The sequence below is a fragment of the Apteryx mantelli genome, chromosome 13 (genome assembly GCF_036417845.1).
Source record: "Apteryx mantelli isolate bAptMan1 chromosome 13, bAptMan1.hap1, whole genome shotgun sequence".
Lineage (NCBI taxonomy): Eukaryota > Metazoa > Chordata > Aves > Apterygiformes > Apterygidae > Apteryx > Apteryx mantelli.
The window spans coordinates 13031220-13045917 of record NC_089990.1 but is presented as its reverse complement, the minus strand read 5'-3'; positions in this window follow the sequence as shown (position 1 = coordinate 13045917).

The following is a 14698-nucleotide window of genomic DNA, read 5'->3' as shown; positions in this document are numbered from 1 at the left end:
CCGCAGGCTGCTGTGAGGGAAAGGGGCTTTTTGCAGCTGCCCCGCGGGCGCGGCGGCAGTGGCGGCGGAGTGCTGGGAAGGGATGGTGGGCTGCGGCTGGCGGAGCCGGGGCCCCTGTGGCAGCCGCGTGCGCGCGTCAGGGCGCGTCGAGCGGCAGAGGAGGGGCGGCAGGCTGCGCGAGAGCCGGGCGCCGCTGGGGCGCAGGCGGGGGCTGTGGCGGGGCGGCGGGGAGGGGGCTTTGCTGCACGGGGCGGCGGGGAGAGCACACGCTGCCTTCAGCCGCGGCGCCGCGGCAGGGCTCTGGCTGCGCCCCGCGCGGCTGCTGCCGAGGGGCCCGAGGCCTGGCCGCCGGGACGCCGCGCAGCCCCGCGTTGCAAAGCCCCGGGAGGCGAGTGCTGCTGGCGCAGGCGCGGGCGGTGCGGAGCACAGGAAGGCAGCGAGGCGCTGGCAGGTGGCGGCGCTTCCCGGCGCTGGGGGTTGGGCACGAGCGCAGCGTGCCTGGGAGCCGGCGCGACAGCGCAGGGAGAAAGGGCCGGGCTGGCAGCGCGCGGGGCTGTGACGGGGTCTCGTAACTGGTGTCCCCTGTGCTCCGTCTCGCCCAGGAGTGCTCCTGGCCAAAGCCCTTGGGCCCAGCTGTGTTGGTGCTGGAGCGTGTGCGAGCGAAGGAGCTCTGTGCCCCAAGGGCTGTGGGTGGGAGCGCGCCCCCCACGGAGAGCCGCTCTAAGTAACCACCACTCTGGCGCTGCGTGAGCTCTGCCTCCTCTTGATCTTTATTACGCAACTGCCCGCTCGTGCAGGTGGCCGTGTGTGATGATGGCGCCGGCCCGAGACGGAGGAGGGCAGTGCGGGCAGGCCGGGCGGAGTGTCGGTGCCGTGCCCTGGCGTCGGGGCAGGCTCTTGCTTTGCGGGCGCGCGCTGGAGCTGGGCAGCGGCAGCAGACTCTCGCGTGTTGGGCAGCGGAGTCATGGGCGTGCGAGTAGGTGAGCTTGTGGGCGAACGCGCCCGTGCTTCGCCGGGGCTCTGCTGGGCTCTGGCTGATGTGCTGTTGAGGGTCAGCGTAGTTCTCGTGGTGCCTCAGTGGCCCCGGTGCCCGTTTCCCACCGCACGGCCCCAATCTCGCTCGGCGTCAGCGTGCCCAGCCCGGCATGCCGCCCGCTCAGGCCCCGTCACTGGTTGGTGGTTCGGGTCCGTGTGTGCTGGGCGCGCCTGCATTGTCGGTGTTCTCCTCCTGCGCCGTGGCACTGAAATGGAAGCAGCGGTTGTGTGCAGTAGCTTTCTGAAGGGCATACTGGCCAGCGCCAAAGGAAAGGGAGCGGGAGAATACGTCTTTAAGCCCGCCAGGAGGCCCCCCCCAAGCAAGCCCACCCTTGAAAGGGGCGCAGTATAGTCAGACAAACATGTCTTCTGCTTCTGTGGTGGTTATTACCTGTCAACAGAAGAGCTTCTGCTGAAGTTGTCTAGGTCCGGGGTGGGAGGCCAGGATGGAAGAAAAAGGCCGCCAAAGGGATTTTCATCTTTATCATCCCAGGTGATGCCGAGCTCTACGCTTTCTGCGCTCGGAGAAGTGCACCTGGAGCAGGTAGACTGCAGGCTCGTGGGATGCTGGGAATAATGCATCAGCGGATGAGCTTTGTGTTGGTGCGAGTTTGAAGAGGGGAAGGTTTGAAGGGACTCGCTCGGATGGAGCTTTTTGTCCCGGAGGCAGAAGGGAACTCACCTCCCCGCAGCGGCCGAGGATCTGGCGAGCAGCTGCCTCCGCGTCGTCCTCTGGAGACCTAGGAATCGTACAGAGAGGTTTTACTTGTCGTTGAAAGGCAGAATCGTAGCGTGTTGTCCTTAGGTAGGCTAAAGCCAAGGCCTTTGCGCTTCCTCGTAGGGAACTTGTGCTTTGCTGCATTTGCCAAGGGAAGCCCCTCAGAGAGTAGCAGGGCTCTGCGTCTTTGGTCAGGTATGCGGCCTTTAGGAAGGGTTCAAATGCCAGCCTGGGAGCTTTCTGTGAAGCCCTGAAAGTACAGCTAGGCTGAATGTAAGCCCTTTGTGCAGCTTTGTAATGGCCGCTTTGCAGTTGTGCTGTTCCTTCTGCCTGGCCATGAGCGCAGACTGGCAAGAGAGGAGCCCGGGGAAGGGTGCTAGTCAGTGGGATTGAACCCATTTACGAGCAATGCCTGGAAGTCCGTCAGCATCCGTATTGGCAGCCTGTTGAGTGCAGCTGTCGACTTCCCTGCAAGTGGTGGCCGAGTGCTCGACTCGGGTCAGCACTTGGCTGTCGCTTTCTGCCCATCTTTCTGCTGTCTGCCAGCTGTGGAGCAGGAGGGTCAGCGCTACAAGGGCGTTGCTGTGGGTGGACCCTGACTCATGCTGCGAGAGGCTAAAGCTAGGGACCTGCCCGCACTGCGAGCTGCTTTGCAACTTATCGCTTTGTAAGGGATGTGAATTTTAAACGTTACCTTTCTTTGCTGGTCTTGAGCCGGAAGCAAATCCAAATGCAGAATGTGCAGGAGACCGCAGCAGCGATGAGCGACAAAATGTTTATTATAATGATGAGTAAACGGTGATTTAGAATGCCAGGGTCAACCTCTTCAAAAGCATTGGGGAAGATTGCTGCAAAATGATGGAAAGAGATCAGAGTTTATATGAAACGTGCATGCTGTGGTAGGTCAAAGGTAGGAGGTGGAGGGCTGATGTATGAAGAGCCCGAGCACAGTGGCACACGCGTTGCGGCCGTGGGGACATGGCGCCCCAGCACGTGCGGGCTGCTGTGTGGTATACGAGTTCAGTGCTGTGCATTGAGAAAACACGCCCGCTCTTCTCTTCTACCCTCTGCTCCTTTTGGTGGAGTTGCTCCTCCTCTCATGCCCTCTCCTTCCTGCACTGGGAAGAAGGGAAGCAGGAGCCTGCTGTCACGAGCAAGAGCCAGAAGCGCTGGGACGAGGCTCGGCAGATGCTTTTGCGTGCCCCGTGGGGGCAGCATAGGAGGGCGGCGCAGACGGCTTTGGAAAGCCAGGTCTCTGCAGAAGAGCTCCTCCTAAAGTGTTCTCAGCTTTGGAAGGGACCCAGCTCTTCTGCCTGTGCCCCCAGGTGCTGCTATAGGTGCCAGGGGAAGCGCTGCCTCCCCCCTGGAAACTGATCCGTAGAAAACGTTAGTGGGGGAGAGGAGGTTTTACGCTGGAGTACGTACCTTCAGGCGATGCTGAAGCCTCTCTTTCCTCGGGTATGGGGAAGCCGTGTACCAGAAGAGTACCCAGGAGAAGGCACACGAAGGCAGAGCAGCCAGCCATATCTGCTGCTACTCCGAAAGCGGTGTGCACAAATGAGGCCTGCGCGGCAGCGGGGCCCTTGGTTGCCCTCGCAGGGCTGTGACATCGCTGACGGGCGCAGAGGCCTTCTGAAGGTGTCATGAGCTCCTCACAATGGGCCGCTGAGCGTGCGCGCGGCCTGCTGGCTCCTTGCGAGTCGCCCTGTGCAGGTGGGATCTCAGTGGCACCCGCTGTTTGCTCTAGCCTGCGCTTCTCCTGAGCGCTATCTGGCGGAGAGGTGGTCCTTCACAGAGCCGGGCAGGCTGTGCAGATGAGCCTCTGCAGGGCCTGACTAAAACGAGGGAGGGCGCGCGGAACCAGGCTGGAAGGCTCTTTGGCTCCGTGCATTTCCCCACAGTAAAACAAGAAGCACAGTAAAAGAACAGCCACGTAAGGCAGTGTTTGAATGGGTTCGTCTCCTTTTTACCCCATGGCAGGCAAAGGCTTTCCTTTCCCCAAAGGGACAGAGGCAGTGGTGACCCTCCCCTTGCTTCTCGAGCTGACCCAACTCCCCAGCAAGGCAGCGAAAGCCCTCTCTCAGCCAGGCCCGTCCCCACAGAGAGGAAGCAAAGCGAGTCCGACTGGAGCTTCCTAGGTTGTGAGGGAGCCGGTAGGCTTTGAGTTTGGATTTGGTGGGAGCTGCGCCAGGTGGCGCACGCGGTAGGAGGGACTGTGCTTTCTGAAGGAGCTCGTCCTGAAAAGGCGGCTTCCCCTGTTTGTGTCCCGCACGTGGCCCAAGCGGGAAGGAGCTGCGTGTGCCCTGTTGACTCGGCAGTGAGTGCAGCTGTGCATTCAGAGCCGTGTGTCTGGCAGGGGTGGGAAGAGAAGGGGAGCGTCTCCGGAGAGAATTGTAGCTGGCAGGGCTCGAGCGTGACCCAGAATCCCTTCCGCCGGGGTCGGAACGCCGCCTGTCCGTGCGGTGTGCTGCGCTGCAAGCGCGGATTGCTAACGGGAGGGTAAGCGAGAGCTACGTCGGGAGGCACCTTGACTGATCGGAAGCCTTCGTAAGTCCGGGGAGTCCGCTGGCTCCCTTTCCACCATGGTGTCCCTGTCCTGCACGTGTGCTTGTGCTGTTGGCAGTTACGCGGGCTTTTGAGGAAGAGCGGCACGCGCAGGCAGTGCTTGCTGCGCCTCAAGAGAAGTGTCCGTGGCACAGCAGAAGAGAAAGGAGCAGCTGCACCACTGTGCGTGGGGCCCCAGGCTGATGCTGCTTGTGCCGTGGTGTGTCCAGGGGAGAGCTGAGGGTCGAGCACCTTGTCTCTGGAGCCGCATGCAGCTGAACTGGAACGTGGTAGGGCACAATTTTGTGGGCGTGGTGCCATTCGGGGTGTAGGAAGTGGGTGTAGATGCATTCATGTCCTCGTCCTGGGATTTCTGCTGCCTGGTGGTGGACAGTGGTGGGTCGTTGCTTTTCATGTCCCGATGGCTTGAAGGAGGTCTTGTGAGTGTGAGCGCTTGCAGCTCTGAGGTGGAGGTGGTGTCTTGTGAAGACATGGGCAGCAGTTGGTTTGCTGCTTGTGGAGTTGCTGCTGGCAGGAGGGGAGATGCTTGAGGGAAGAGAGGTGTCCTTGCAGACCGTGAGCGCAGCGCTGGGGCTTTTCAGCTGCTTTGTGTCGTAAGCAGATACCCTGAGCCTCTCGGTCGCGCTGGGGTTGCAGTGCAGGGTCAGTAGCTGTGTTGTTCGTGGAGCAGCTTGTGTGAGGCCTGGTTGCCGCAAGGAAGAGTGTGCGGAGCTGCTGGAGCAGAAGTGCGCGCGAAGGTTGTGCTGGAAGGCATGGAGCCCTGGAGCAGTTGAGGTCGGAAGGGCTACCTGGAGGCCAGCGAGTGCGCTGGCCTGCCCAAAGCGGGTCTGATTTGGCCGGGTGGCTCGGGGCCTCGTGCAGCCGAGTCTCCGACTGCCCGAGCCTGGGCAAAGCTGGCGTTCCTTCTTCGTGGCGTTGCGTTTGGTGGACCGTGTGGAGACCGTGCGGGTTGTGGTGTGCGGTTTGGTCTCTTTGCTGGTGTGATGTGCGAGCTGGTGCAGGGAGCAGCGAAGCCACGACCTCCTTGTGGAGAAGCCCCGGAGGCGCTGACAAGCCGTGCAGCTTTGCCCCGCTTGTCTCGAAGGGGCCCGGCTCCCGAAGCGTCTGCGAGAGTCAGGCGAGAACCGCGACGCTTTTGCGCAGGAGATGCGGGCGCCCTGTGTGCGTGCAGCAGCCCTTTTGGAAGCACTTTGCAGCGGTCTTTGGTTCTTCTGCCATCGTGTGGCTGCGCAGAGCTTGCGGGCTGAGGTTTCTGCGGCGGGTGATGAGAGCGCGCTTCTGTGAGCAGGAGCAGCCCAGCGCGTCGCCGGGGGTGTCGCAAGGGCTGTCGGCGAGGCTTGTGCCTTGCCGCAGGCTGCTGTGAGGGAAAGGGGCTTTTTGCAGCTGCCCCGCGGGCGCGGCGGCAGTGGCGGCGGAGTGCTGGGAAGGGATGGTGGGCTGCGGCTGGCGGAGCCGGGGCCCCTGTGGCAGCCGCGTGCGCGCGTCAGGGCGCGTCGAGCGGCAGAGGAGGGGCGGCAGGCTGCGCGAGAGCCGGGCGCCGCTGGGGCGCAGGCGGGGGCTGTGGCGGGGCGGCGGGGAGGGGGCTTTGCTGCACGGGGCGGCGGGGAGAGCACACGCTGCCTTCAGCCGCGGCGCCGCGGCAGGGCTCTGGCTGCGCCCCGCGCGGCTGCTGCCGAGGGGCCCGAGGCCTGGCCGCCGGGACGCCGCGCAGCCCCGCGTTGCAAAGCCCCGGGAGGCGAGTGCTGCTGGCGCAGGCGCGGGCGGTGCGGAGCACAGGAAGGCAGCGAGGCGCTGGCAGGTGGCGGCGCTTCCCGGCGCTGGGGGTTGGGCACGAGCGCAGCGTGCCTGGGAGCCGGCGCGACAGCGCAGGGAGAAAGGGCCGGGCTGGCAGCGCGCGGGGCTGTGACGGGGTCTCGTAACTGGTGTCCCCTGTGCTCCGTCTCGCCCAGGAGTGCTCCTGGCCAAAGCCCTTGGGCCCAGCTGTGTTGGTGCTGGAGCGTGTGCGAGCGAAGGAGCTCTGTGCCCCAAGGGCTGTGGGTGGGAGCGCGCCCCCCACGGAGAGCCGCTCTAAGTAACCACCACTCTGGCGCTGCGTGAGCTCTGCCTCCTCTTGATCTTTATTACGCAACTGCCCGCTCGTGCAGGTGGCCGTGTGTGATGATGGCGCCGGCCCGAGACGGAGGAGGGCAGTGCGGGCAGGCCGGGCGGAGTGTCGGTGCCGTGCCCTGGCGTCGGGGCAGGCTCTTGCTTTGCGGGCGCGCGCTGGAGCTGGGCAGCGGCAGCAGACTCTCGCGTGTTGGGCAGCGGAGTCATGGGCGTGCGAGTAGGTGAGCTTGTGGGCGAACGCGCCCGTGCTTCGCCGGGGCTCTGCTGGGCTCTGGCTGATGTGCTGTTGAGGGTCAGCGTAGTTCTCGTGGTGCCTCAGTGGCCCCGGTGCCCGTTTCCCACCGCACGGCCCCAATCTCGCTCGGCGTCAGCGTGCCCAGCCCGGCATGCCGCCCGCTCAGGCCCCGTCACTGGTTGGTGGTTCGGGTCCGTGTGTGCTGGGCGCGCCTGCATTGTCGGTGTTCTCCTCCTGCGCCGTGGCACTGAAATGGAAGCAGCGGTTGTGTGCAGTAGCTTTCTGAAGGGCATACTGGCCAGCGCCAAAGGAAAGGGAGCGGGAGAATACGTCTTTAAGCCCGCCAGGAGGCCCCCCCCAAGCAAGCCCACCCTTGAAAGGGGCGCAGTATAGTCAGACAAACATGTCTTCTGCTTCTGTGGTGGTTATTACCTGTCAACAGAAGAGCTTCTGCTGAAGTTGTCTAGGTCCGGGGTGGGAGGCCAGGATGAAAGAAAAAGGCCGCCAAAGGGATTTTCATCTTTATCATCCCAGGTGATGCCGAGCTCTACGCTTTCTGCGCTCGGAGAAGTGCACCTGGAGCAGGTAGACTGCAGGCTCGTGGGATGCTGGGAATAATGCATCAGCGGATGAGCTTTGTGTTGGTGCGAGTTTGAAGAGGGGAAGGTTTGAAGGGACTCGCTCGGATGGAGCTTTTTGTCCCGGAGGCAGAAGGGAACTCACCTCCCCGCAGCGGCCGAGGATCTGGCGAGCAGCTGCCTCCGCGTCGTCCTCTGGAGACCTAGGAATCGTACAGAGAGGTTTTACTTGTCGTTGAAAGGCAGAATCGTAGCGTGTTGTCCTTAGGTAGGCTAAAGCCAAGGCCTTTGCGCTTCCTCGTAGGGAACTTGTGCTTTGCTGCATTTGCCAAGGGAAGCCCCTCAGAGAGTAGCAGGGCTCTGCGTCTTTGGTCAGGTATGCGGCCTTTAGGAAGGGTTCAAATGCCAGCCTGGGAGCTTTCTGTGAAGCCCTGAAAGTACAGCTAGGCTGAATGTAAGCCCTTTGTGCAGCTTTGTAATGGCCGCTTTGCAGTTGTGCTGTTCCTTCTGCCTGGCCATGAGCGCAGACTGGCAAGAGAGGAGCCCGGGGAAGGGTGCTAGTCAGTGGGATTGAACCCATTTACGAGCAATGCCTGGAAGTCCGTCAGCATCCGTATTGGCAGCCTGTTGAGTGCAGCTGTCGACTTCCCTGCAAGTGGTGGCCGAGTGCTCGACTCGGGTCAGCACTTGGCTGTCGCTTTCTGCCCATCTTTCTGCTGTCTGCCAGCTGTGGAGCAGGAGGGTCAGCGCTACAAGGGCGTTGCTGTGGGTGGACCCTGACTCATGCTGCGAGAGGCTAAAGCTAGGGACCTGCCCGCACTGCGAGCTGCTTTGCAACTTATCGCTTTGTAAGGGATGTGAATTTTAAACGTTACCTTTCTTTGCTGGTCTTGAGCCGGAAGCAAATCCAAATGCAGAATGTGCAGGAGACCGCAGCAGCGATGAGCGACAAAATGTTTATTATAATGATGAGTAAACGGTGATTTAGAATGCCAGGGTCAACCTCTTCAAAAGCATTGGGGAAGATTGCTGCAAAATGATGGAAAGAGATCAGAGTTTATATGAAACGTGCATGCTGTGGTAGGTCAAAGGTAGGAGGTGGAGGGCTGATGTATGAAGAGCCCGAGCACAGTGGCACACGCGTTGCGGCCGTGGGGACATGGCGCCCCAGCACGTGCGGGCTGCTGTGTGGTATACGAGTTCAGTGCTGTGCATTGAGAAAACACGCCCGCTCTTCTCTTCTACCCTCTGCTCCTTTTGGTGGAGTTGCTCCTCCTCTCATGCCCTCTCCTTCCTGCACTGGGAAGAAGGGAAGCAGGAGCCTGCTGTCACGAGCAAGAGCCAGAAGCGCTGGGACGAGGCTCGGCAGATGCTTTTGCGTGCCCCGTGGGGGCAGCATAGGAGGGCGGCGCAGACGGCTTTGGAAAGCCAGGTCTCTGCAGAAGAGCTCCTCCTAAAGTGTTCTCAGCTTTGGAAGGGACCCAGCTCTTCTGCCTGTGCCCCCAGGTGCTGCTATAGGTGCCAGGGGAAGCGCTGCCTCCCCCCTGGAAACTGATCCGTAGAAAACGTTAGTGGGGGAGAGGAGGTTTTACGCTGGAGTACGTACCTTCAGGCGATGCTGAAGCCTCTCTTTCCTCGGGTATGGGGAAGCCGTGTACCAGAAGAGTACCCAGGAGAAGGCACACGAAGGCAGAGCAGCCAGCCATATCTGCTGCTACTCCGAAAGCGGTGTGCACAAATGAGGCCTGCGCGGCAGCGGGGCCCTTGGTTGCCCTCGCAGGGCTGTGACATCGCTGACGGGTGCAGAGGCCTTCTGAAGGTGTCATGAGCTCCTCACAATGGGCCGCTGAGCGTGCGCGCGGCCTGCTGGCTCCTTGCGAGTCGCCCTGTGCAGGTGGGATCTCAGTGGCACCCGCTGTTTGCTCTAGCCTGCGCTTCTCCTGAGCGCTATCTGGCGGAGAGGTGGTCCTTCACAGAGCCGGGCAGGCTGTGCAGATGAGCCTCTGCAGGGCCTGACTAAAACGAGGGAGGGCGCACGGAACCAGGCTGGAAGGCTCTTTGGCTCCGTGCATTTCCCCACAGTAAAACAAGAAGCACAGTAAAAGAACAGCCACGTAAGGCAGTGTTTGAATGGGTTCGTCTCCTTTTTACCCCATGGCAGGCAAAGGCTTTCCTTTCCCCAAAGGGACAGAGGCAGTGGTGACCCTCCCCTTGCTTCTCGAGCTGACCCAACTCCCCAGCAAGGCAGCGAAAGCCCTCTCTCAGCCAGGCCCGTCCCCACAGAGAGGAAGCAAAGCGAGTCCGACTGGAGCTTCCTAGGTTGTGAGGGAGCCGGTAGGCTTTGAGTTTGGATTTGGTGGGAGCTGCGCCAGGTGGCGCACGCGGTAGGAGGGACTGTGCTTTCTGAAGGAGCTCGTCCTGAAAAGGCGGCTTCCCCTGTTTGTGTCCCGCACGTGGCCCAAGCGGGAAGGAGCTGCGTGTGCCCTGTTGACTCGGCAGTGAGTGCAGCTGTGCATTCAGAGCCGTGTGTCTGGCAGGGGTGGGAAGAGAAGGGGAGCGTCTCCGGAGAGAATTGTAGCTGGCAGGGCTCGAGCGTGACCCAGAATCCCTTCCGCCGGGGTCGGAACGCCGCCTGTCCGTGCGGTGTGCTGCGCTGCAAGCGCGGATTGCTAACGGGAGGGTAAGCGAGAGCTACGTCGGGAGGCACCTTGACTGATCGGAAGCCTTCGTAAGTCCGGGGAGTCCGCTGGCTCCCTTTCCACCATGGTGTCCCTGTCCTGCACGTGTGCTTGTGCTGTTGGCAGTTACGCGGGCTTTTGAGGAAGAGCGGCACGCGCAGGCAGTGCTTGCTGCGCCTCAAGAGAAGTGTCCGTGGCACAGCAGAAGAGAAAGGAGCAGCTGCACCACTGTGCGTGGGGCCCCAGGCTGATGCTGCTTGTGCCGTGGTGTGTCCAGGGGAGAGCTGAGGGTCGAGCACCTTGTCTCTGGAGCCGCATGCAGCTGAACTGGAACGTGGTAGGGCACAATTTTGTGGGCGTGGTGCCATTCGGGGTGTAGGAAGTGGGTGTAGATGCATTCATGTCCTCGTCCTGGGATTTCTGCTGCCTGGTGGTGGACAGTGGTGGGTCGTTGCTTTTCATGTCCCGATGGCTTGAAGGAGGTCTTGTGAGTGTGAGCGCTTGCAGCTCTGAGGTGGAGGTGGTGTCTTGTGAAGACATGGGCAGCAGTTGGTTTGCTGCTTGTGGAGTTGCTGCTGGCAGGAGGGGAGATGCTTGAGGGAAGAGAGGTGTCCTTGCAGACCGTGAGCGCAGCGCTGGGGCTTTTCAGCTGCTTTGTGTCGTAAGCAGATACCCTGAGCCTCTCGGTCGCGCTGGGGTTGCAGTGCAGGGTCAGTAGCTGTGTTGTTCGTGGAGCAGCTTGTGTGAGGCCTGGTTGCCGCAAGGAAGAGTGTGCGGAGCTGCTGGAGCAGAAGTGCGCGCGAAGGTTGTGCTGGAAGGCATGGAGCCCTGGAGCAGTTGAGGTCGGAAGGGCTACCTGGAGGCCAGCGAGTGCGCTGGCCTGCCCAAAGCGGGTCTGATTTGGCCGGGTGGCTCGGGGCCTCGTGCAGCCGAGTCTCCGACTGCCCGAGCCTGGGCAAAGCTGGCGTTCCTTCTTCGTGGCGTTGCGTTTGGTGGACCGTGTGGAGACCGTGCGGGTTGTGGTGTGCGGTTTGGTCTCTTTGCTGGTGTGATGTGCGAGCTGGTGCAGGGAGCAGCGAAGCCACGACCTCCTTGTGGAGAAGCCCCGGAGGCGCTGACAAGCCGTGCAGCTTTGCCCCGCTTGTCTCGAAGGGGCCCGGCTCCCGAAGCGTCTGCGAGAGTCAGGCGAGAACCGCGACGCTTTTGCGCAGGAGATGCGGGCGCCCTGTGTGCGTGCAGCAGCCCTTTTGGAAGCACTTTGCAGCGGTCTTTGGTTCTTCTGCCATCGTGTGGCTGCGCAGAGCTTGCGGGCTGAGGTTTCTGCGGCGGGTGATGAGAGCGCGCTTCTGTGAGCAGGAGCAGCCCAGCGCGTCGCCGGGGGTGTCGCAAGGGCTGTCGGCGAGGCTTGTGCCTTGCCGCAGGCTGCTGTGAGGGAAAGGGGCTTTTTGCAGCTGCCCCGCGGGCGCGGCGGCAGTGGCGGCGGAGTGCTGGGAAGGGATGGTGGGCTGCGGCTGGCGGAGCCGGGGCCCCTGTGGCAGCCGCGTGCGCGCGTCAGGGCGCGTCGAGCGGCAGAGGAGGGGCGGCAGGCTGCGCGAGAGCCGGGCGCCGCTGGGGCGCAGGCGGGGGCTGTGGCGGGGCGGCGGGGAGGGGGCTTTGCTGCACGGGGCGGCGGGGAGAGCACACGCTGCCTTCAGCCGCGGCGCCGCGGCAGGGCTCTGGCTGCGCCCCGCGCGGCTGCTGCCGAGGGGCCCGAGGCCTGGCCGCCGGGACGCCGCGCAGCCCCGCGTTGCAAAGCCCCGGGAGGCGAGTGCTGCTGGCGCAGGCGCGGGCGGTGCGGAGCACAGGAAGGCAGCGAGGCGCTGGCAGGTGGCGGCGCTTCCCGGCGCTGCGGGTTGGGCACGAGCGCAGCGTGCCTGGGAGCCGGCGCGACAGCGCAGGGAGAAAGGGCCGGGCTGGCAGCGCGCGGGGCTGTGACGGGGTCTCGTAACTGGTGTCCCCTGTGCTCCGTCTCGCCCAGGAGTGCTCCTGGCCAAAGCCCTTGGGCCCAGCTGTGTTGGTGCTGGAGCGTGTGCGAGCGAAGGAGCTCTGTGCCCCAAGGGCTGTGGGTGGGAGCGCGCCCCCCACGGAGAGCCGCTCTAAGTAACCACCACTCTGGCGCTGCGTGAGCTCTGCCTCCTCTTGATCTTTATTACGCAACTGCCCGCTCGTGCAGGTGGCCGTGTGTGATGATGGCGCCGGCCCGAGACGGAGGAGGGCAGTGCGGGCAGGCCGGGCGGAGTGTCGGTGCCGTGCCCTGGCGTCGGGGCAGGCTCTTGCTTTGCGGGCGCGCGCTGGAGCTGGGCAGCGGCAGCAGACTCTCGCGTGTTGGGCAGCGGAGTCATGGGCGTGCGAGTAGGTGAGCTTGTGGGCGAACGCGCCCGTGCTTCGCCGGGGCTCTGCTGGGCTCTGGCTGATGTGCTGTTGAGGGTCAGCGTAGTTCTCGTGGTGCCTCAGTGGCCCCGGTGCCCGTTTCCCACCGCACGGCCCCAATCTCGCTCGGCGTCAGCGTGCCCAGCCCGGCATGCCGCCCGCTCAGGCCCCGTCACTGGTTGGTGGTTCGGGTCCGTGTGTGCTGGGCGCGCCTGCATTGTCGGTGTTCTCCTCCTGCGCCGTGGCACTGAAATGGAAGCAGCGGTTGTGTGCAGTAGCTTTCTGAAGGGCATACTGGCCAGCGCCAAAGGAAAGGGAGCGGGAGAATACGTCTTTAAGCCCGCCAGGAGGCCCCCCCCAAGCAAGCCCACCCTTGAAAGGGGCGCAGTATAGTCAGACAAACATGTCTTCTGCTTCTGTGGTGGTTATTACCTGTCAACAGAAGAGCTTCTGCTGAAGTTGTCTAGGTCCGGGGTGGGAGGCCAGGATGAAAGAAAAAGGCTGCCAAAGGGATTTTCATCTTTATCATCCCAGGTGATGCCGAGCTCTACGCTTTCTGCGCTCGGAGAAGTGCACCTGGAGCAGGTAGACTGCAGGCTCGTGGGATGCTGGGAATAATGCATCAGCGGATGAGCTTTGTGTTGGTGCGAGTTTGAAGAGGGGAAGGTTTGAAGGGACTCGCTCGGATGGAGCTTTTTGTCCCGGAGGCAGAAGGGAACTCACCTCCCCGCAGCGGCCGAGGATCTGGCGAGCAGCTGCCTCCGCGTCGTCCTCTGGAGACCTAGGAATCGTACAGAGAGGTTTTACTTGTCGTTGAAAGGCAGAATCGTAGCGTGTTGTCCTTAGGTAGGCTAAAGCCAAGGCCTTTGCGCTTCCTCGTAGGGAACTTGTGCTTTGCTGCATTTGCCAAGGGAAGCCCCTCAGAGAGTAGCAGGGCTCTGCGTCTTTGGTCAGGTATGCGGCCTTTAGGAAGGGTTCAAATGCCAGCCTGGGAGCTTTCTGTGAAGCCCTGAAAGTACAGCTAGGCTGAATGTAAGCCCTTTGTGCAGCTTTGTAATGGCCGCTTTGCAGTTGTGCTGTTCCTTCTGCCTGGCCATGAGCGCAGACTGGCAAGAGAGGAGCCCGGGGAAGGGTGCTAGTCAGTGGGATTGAACCCATTTACGAGCAATGCCTGGAAGTCCGTCAGCATCCGTATTGGCAGCCTGTTGAGTGCAGCTGTCGACTTCCCTGCAAGTGGTGGCCGAGTGCTCGACTCGGGTCAGCACTTGGCTGTCGCTTTCTGCCCATCTTTCTGCTGTCTGCCAGCTGTGGAGCAGGAGGGTCAGCGCTACAAGGGCGTTGCTCTGGGTGGACCCTGACTCATGCTGCGAGAGGCTAAAGCTAGGGACCTGCCCGCACTGCGAGCTGCTTTGCAACTTATCGCTTTGTAAGGGATGTGAATTTTAAACGTTACCTTTCTTTGCTGGTCTTGAGCCGGAAGCAAATCCAAATGCAGAATGTGCAGGAGACCGCAGCAGCGATGAGCGACAAAATGTTTATTATAATGATGAGTAAACGGTGATTTAGAATGCCAGGGTCAACCTCTTCAAAAGCATTGGGGAAGATTGCTGCAAAATGATGGAAAGAGATCAGAGTTTATATGAAACGTGCATGCTGTGGTAGGTCAAAGGTAGGAGGTGGAGGGCTGATGTATGAAGAGCCCGAGCACAGTGGCACACGCGTTGCGGCCGTGGGGACATGGCGCCCCAGCACGTGCGGGCTGCTGTGTGGTGTACGAGTTCAGTGCTGTGCATTGAGAAAACACGCCCGCTCTTCTCTTCTACCCTCTGCTCCTTTTGGTGGAGTTGCTCCTCCTCTCATGCCCTCTCCTTCCTGCACTGGGAAGAAGGGAAGCAGGAGCCTGCTGTCACGAGCAAGAGCCAGAAGCGCTGGGACGAGGCTCGGCAGATGCTTTTGCATGCCCCGTGGGGGCAGCATAGGAGGGCGGCGCAGACGGCTTTGGAAAGCCAGGTCTCTGCAGAAGAGCTCCTCCTAAAGTGTTCTCAGCTTTGGAAGGGACCCAGCTCTTCTGCCTGTGCCCCCAGGTGCTGCTATAGGTGCCAGGGGAAGCGCTGCCTCCCCCCTGGAAACTGATCCGTAGAAAACGTTAGTGGGGGAGAGGAGGTTTTACGCTGGAGTACGTACCTTCAGGCGATGCTGAAGCCTCTCTTTCCTCGGGTATGGGGAAGCCGTGTACCAGAAGAGTACCCAGGAGAAGGCACACGAAGGCAGAGCAGCCAGCCATATCTGCTGCTACTCCGAAAGCGGTGTGCACAAATGAGGCCTGCGCGGCAGCGGGGCCCTTGGTTGCCCTCGCAGGGCTGTGACATCGCTG